Source organism: Phycomyces blakesleeanus, assembly GCF_001638985.1.
Source record: "Phycomyces blakesleeanus NRRL 1555(-) unplaced genomic scaffold PHYBLscaffold_3, whole genome shotgun sequence".
Classification (NCBI taxonomy): Eukaryota; Fungi; Mucoromycota; class Mucoromycetes; order Mucorales; family Phycomycetaceae; genus Phycomyces; species Phycomyces blakesleeanus.
In genome coordinates this window covers 824,103-830,102 of record NW_017265136.1, presented here as the reverse complement: position 1 = coordinate 830,102, position 6,000 = coordinate 824,103, and positions in this window count along the sequence as shown.

Genomic DNA, 6,000 nt, shown 5'->3' with positions numbered 1-6,000 from the left:
CGGTGCTTGAGGACTGTTCATTCTCAGTTGTGTGCTCCGTTATGTAAACCCCATTGATTTATATAACATTTCTTTTGAAGATTTGTATAGTTTATATCATGTTTTCAAGGTCTATTGGAATAAGGCTTGTACGGTTGTACATGGTGCTGTAGGAGTTGTACGATTATTGGATTATGTGATATGTTCCTTATATAATTTTGTACACATGTGTCGTATCTAATGTATTCCAAGGCAACTTATATATGTGTGGCACCTTTTGAAACACAACAATAATCTTGAATCTGATTTCATTCTATTTCTTCTTCTTCTATTTAATTACTCTTGGTCAATAGAAAGACATTTTTATAAATATATACGTTATTAATAATTTAAGATTAAAATAATGCTTGGCATAAAGAGCGCTTATACTTATATCCAATACATGGCATCAATAATATTAAGCAATGAAAGTCAATGCTTTAGCTTTTCTGTAATTATATTCAAGAAATGTCTATTAAATGTTAATATTAGTACTAACCGATATATGTACAATAGATTTGGGGATATATTAGCGTATACACACACACACATATATATACACTGATATATACTACTTTACACCTGTTTTTTCTTTAGTAACTTTCTCTTTAACCCTTATCAGAAAAAATTAATTATATTTGGTCTGTCAAAGGTAATATTATTGCCAAGATGAATTATTTACTTTAATAAAGAAATCAATAAGAACGAGGGAATTTTTACGTTATTTCTTTTTTAAGACTGGAGAAAGCAGCTTTAACGGTGGTGTGACTAAATAAAACACCGTTATTTGTACTTACAAAACTCTATGGCCGACTAAGCCATTCCGTATATAGGCAGCAACTATTCTCGATACGACCATGCTATTAAGATATTTCACCATTAGTTGATATACTTCTTACTCACATATATATCTAGCGCTCTACTTGAACGTATACTGAAGAGGAATGTTTTCCCCCCCTCTTCTTTTATGTTTATTATCAACCCAGATAGCTAGCTCATTACAGTATTCTACTCTAAAATTAGATGACGCTGACTGGAAAATGATTGCCCGTTTGTTAACAAATGATTGTCGTTTTCGAAATCTTACTTTGTCTTTTTGGGCCAGGTTTAATTGACATTACTGACAGCTATTATTGTCTATGCTGTTAAGGGTTTAATTCTTTCTTTTCGCTCTTATAGCTAATTAGTATGATAAAGATAATATCTTGTATATAAAGAAAGAAACAAGAATGGCTATAATAAAAAGGGAGAAAGAGTTTTTTGATCCGATGGAAGATGTGTTGACCAAAGTCAGTGATCCAAATGTAGTACTCGAACCCATAACGAGTCAAAGGTCCTACTTGAGCCTCAAACTGGCAGAGAGAGAAAATACAACAAATGAAACAATAAAAAAAACTATAAAAATGACCAAAATATTCGATAGCAGCATCTACAAAAATTGTAATATCCAAACTAGACTAGAGATATTTATATTGACCGAGTGATAGAGGGCCCAAAGGAAAGAGGGACAGTAACTTTGCATACAGAGAATATTGGGATAAACCCTCGCACTGCTTTACATGTATGGCAGCACTACGCGGAAATCAAGGAGGTAGTTTACAAAAAGTCGGAAAGAAATCCTGGTCGACCTAACTCATTTGCTCCTAAGCATGAGCAACACATTCAATAAATGATAGAAAAACAAAAAATCGACATTCTTGTACTGATGACATCATTGAATCTGTGACATCGCAGTTGGAGGACTTCAAGATCTCAAAGTCTCAAATGAACCACCACTTGAGGAACAGGATGCTCATTCCAATCAATAAGCCAACCTTCGGCCCTAGGTAAAGAACTCTGATAATAATTTACGAGTGAGGTACGAGTGGCTCATGAGGTGAAAAAACTCGGGGTTGGATTACACTAGAAACTGCGTTTTTAGTAAATGGACTGGTTTAACATCAACATGAGAAACAACTAGGCTAGGTTGATTGTAGGAACATCTGTCTCAGTAAAAAAAAACTGAAAAAAAAACTCGTTTTTCATCCCACACTATTATCGGTGCTACACTGTACTAGTGTTATATAAAAGAAGTTGGGAGTAGAGGCTATAGAGTAATGAGCTTTTCTTCTTATTCACTATAGCTAAACCTAGTTGAGAAGTTTCGGGCTCTTTTAAAAGAAAAAATGAAGCGCTCTAACGTCAAAAAGGATATTTGGCTTTTTAAGCACTTAAGATATAAAATTGCTGGTGGGTTTCTTGCTTTGAAAAGGCATATACATAGGAACTGTTTCCCTTTATTTCCATCAAAACATTGTGTGGGTTTTATTACTAATAAATGAATATATTTATACTGCTTTAGATCTTTTTTAATTTGTCTCAGTAAAGCTTCACAATACTTAAAAAGAGTGGGTGTACACCAAATGAGCTTCTTAAGTTCATTTTATGTTGTAAGACACATGTCTTGTATATGCGAGTGCTTAACACATCAATTACCAAAACAAGTCAACGGTTCTAAATGAAGCTTCCGATCTATTAAAAAGATATTAACTTTAAGTTATGTCAAATTATAATAATAATAATATCACCAGGGTATCCTAAGTAATTCTGCGTAGAATGCCATTCATTCTCTGATTTTTTAAATTTTTACTTACAACAAAGGTATCCCTATCCCATTTTACATTCCAGGTCAAAGGAGGCTGCTTCTCCAGCCTATATAGGTTACATATTTTGGAGACTAGATACACTTTTTCAAACACGATTCCCAAATACTTTTTTTAAAAAAATATGACAGACTCACCATTACAATATACAAAAAAATTGTGTAATATTTGGATAACAGTGAGAAAACCAGAATTTCTCTCTAGCTGCTGCTGTTTCGGCTGCTGTAATTTCTGTCATGCTGCTGTTGCGATCTGTACTTCAGTTAATTGGTATTTATGCTATATCTTTCAAGAAAGACTCAACTTCATTAGAGAAATATTTGTTTTCTCATAGATACGTATATCTAAATTTTGAAATAAAACTGCTATGATCAAAATCTGACAACCCTTTTATATGAAACAGACTTCTGGTTCTTTTATTCCTTGATAAAATCAGTGATAGATCTGTGAGAAAAGTACCTGCAAAGGAAAAGCAAGTAAGATATGGTTAAAAGAACGGCGTAGTTCTGGGAAAGTGATAGTGCTTTATCTTATTACATTTTACTATTAATCCATCTTATTCCTGAATATCATCAGACTCTATTACTTTATTAAAGAACTCAATATTTTAGAGAAGTATATAAGGAACACCACCTTTGACAGAGGTTTTGTTTTATTTTATTTTATCTTTGAAGGATACCTTGGACATAATCCTATAGGAGAGGAATATAAAATTTGCTTCTACATATATTATTCAATAATACTTATAAGCAATGAAAAACATAATTAAGCATGTAAACTCTAGTAGCTAAATTTATAGCCTGTCTTCGCCCCTCCTTAATTACAGTGCAAACGCCTCAGTAAGTATAAGCCAAACAGAACTGCTTTTCATACTTTTCTTTCATATAAACTCTCGCGTTCAGCTTCAAATTATGTTTCTCAATCCAACTCCTAAACGATTAAAGTAATTCATCTTAACCGAGAACAACCTATGAACCTCAGCCCCCCTTCTGTTACTTTAATTTTACTTCGTTTGGATCACTGACTTTGGCCAACACGCCTTTCATCGGATCGGACACTCTTTCTCCCTCTTCATTATAGACATTCTCGTGTACATCTTCATAAAAAATGTGTTGCTTATCATACTAATTAGTTACAAGAGCGAGAACAAATAATTAAATCCTTAACACCATAGCCGACAATGACTCTAAGTAACGCCAATTTGACTTTACCCAAAAAGACAAAGTAACACAATTTATTTTAATTTTTTTTGTGTACAGATATTTGATACCAACAATTATGGTACACAAATGAAATTGAAAAATAAATGGATAAATACACACGTCTATAAATGTAAATAAATATATGTGTGTGTGCATTCGTTCACTGAACGCATCAGATGTTTTTTTTTGCTTTTTTTTTCTTATTCACAAATTGGTAATAGACTGTAGAGATATTGGGTAGTGGCTTTTCCTCTATACATCTCTTTTTTTTAAAAAAAGGAAAAAAAAAAACATAAGGGCTTGGCAAATTTTGTTTATATATTTAAAGAAGTACAATCTTTATAGATATTGTAACGGATTTCCATAGCATATAAATTATTAGAATAACGTCTTGGGTATTTATATACCTATTAAAGGGTATATTTGCTATATACTATGATCAGAATACAGAATACGTTTTTTTATAGACAAATCTTATAGGAGAAAGACATCTTTATTGAGATTATAGTCTACCATAAAACATGCTCGTTTCCAGTGGTAAAAGACACGTGGGAAGTTTATTTAAAGTTGATGAGCCAGTATCCTTTTGGGATTTTTAAATAATCCAACACATACTCCAAGAACGCTCTAGACCCTCTCTATCGTCAATCGTTTATAAAGAAGTGCTGTATTTAATCATGCCCCAACAATTGTACATAGATCAAATACCATACCTTTAATAGACACAAGTTTTATACTATTAAATATTACTTTAAAAATATACACATGTAATATTATTTATTTATGTATTAACTTTGTAGTAGTATATAGCACAAAGTTTTTTTTTCCTACTAAAAAGATCCTACATATAAACACACGTAGAGAGAGAGGAAGATATAGTGTGTGGGCTTGTGGGTATTCTACAGGGCTTAAAATTTATTGGTTATTAAATTAAAGAAAGATTACCATAGAGATAAATATATAACGCAATCTCGATCATGTAACCTAGACGACCCTTTACTTGATAAAATTAAAACAACATTAACTGTGCATGTATTTAATTATATATCATGTATATCCAGGGCTCTAGCACCATTCTAAAAAAGTCTCTTTTCTACATATGCATTTATCTCTCAATTTATGAGAAATATAATCGTTTTGATTTCATACTCTCACAAACTCAACATATCGATACACAAGATAGTTTTAATAATCACATGAAAATAGGTAAATGAGATTGAATAAATATTCACAGTCCTTTACAAAAGGATATTTCAAAGGAACTTTTTTTTATAAATAAATATATATATATATGTGTGTGTGTATATATGTCTATATATCTATACATGCTTAGAATTAAAGAGCATCAAAATAACGTAAATACTTTCACCTTGCAAATAATAAGTCTCAATTCAATCAGATATTTTTGTATTATGCATTAGCAAGAAGAAGAAGAAAAACCAAATATCTGGATCAAATCCCTGTACTATAAATTATTCTTGAAATAGACTGATATTATATTTTACAACAATGATGGTACAATTAGGTAATCATTGGTGTCATGAACACCAAAGGCTCAGGTTTCTTTTTTTTCCCTTAAAAGAAAAAGGGCGATAGTTAATCCAAATTCACAAGTACAAAGAATTCTCATCTATTGGTACAAAATAGGATTTATTTTCGTTTAATTTCTGAATAAACTATTGGTGTGGACAGACTAAAAGGGCAAAAACAGGGCAAAAAAAGGGCAAAATTTTTAATCGACTCTAATTAGCTAGTTTTCTTCCATTGTCACTAGGATTGAGAAGAGAAGCATTTTTTATGGAGAAGATGTGCCATACAATGAGAGGTCTAAAAAAACTCGCAATAAAAGGTTCTCACTTAATGAAAGTGACGGCATTATATGCACAATTTTATCTAATATGTATTTTGAACTAACTTTGAACTTTTTTTTTTTTAAAAAAAAGGCGTGGACAGTCATAAATTAGTCTGATTGACTAAGTTCTGGATTAAGTTGTTTTACCCTTTTTTTACCCTTTTTTTGAACTTTTAGTCTGTCCACAACAATTGTTTGCAAATTGTTTCTATGTTCAAGAGAGAGAGAGAGAAAAGAGATAAATATAGTGCAGTTCGTACTTGGTTTTTTTTTGTATACGCCTGTA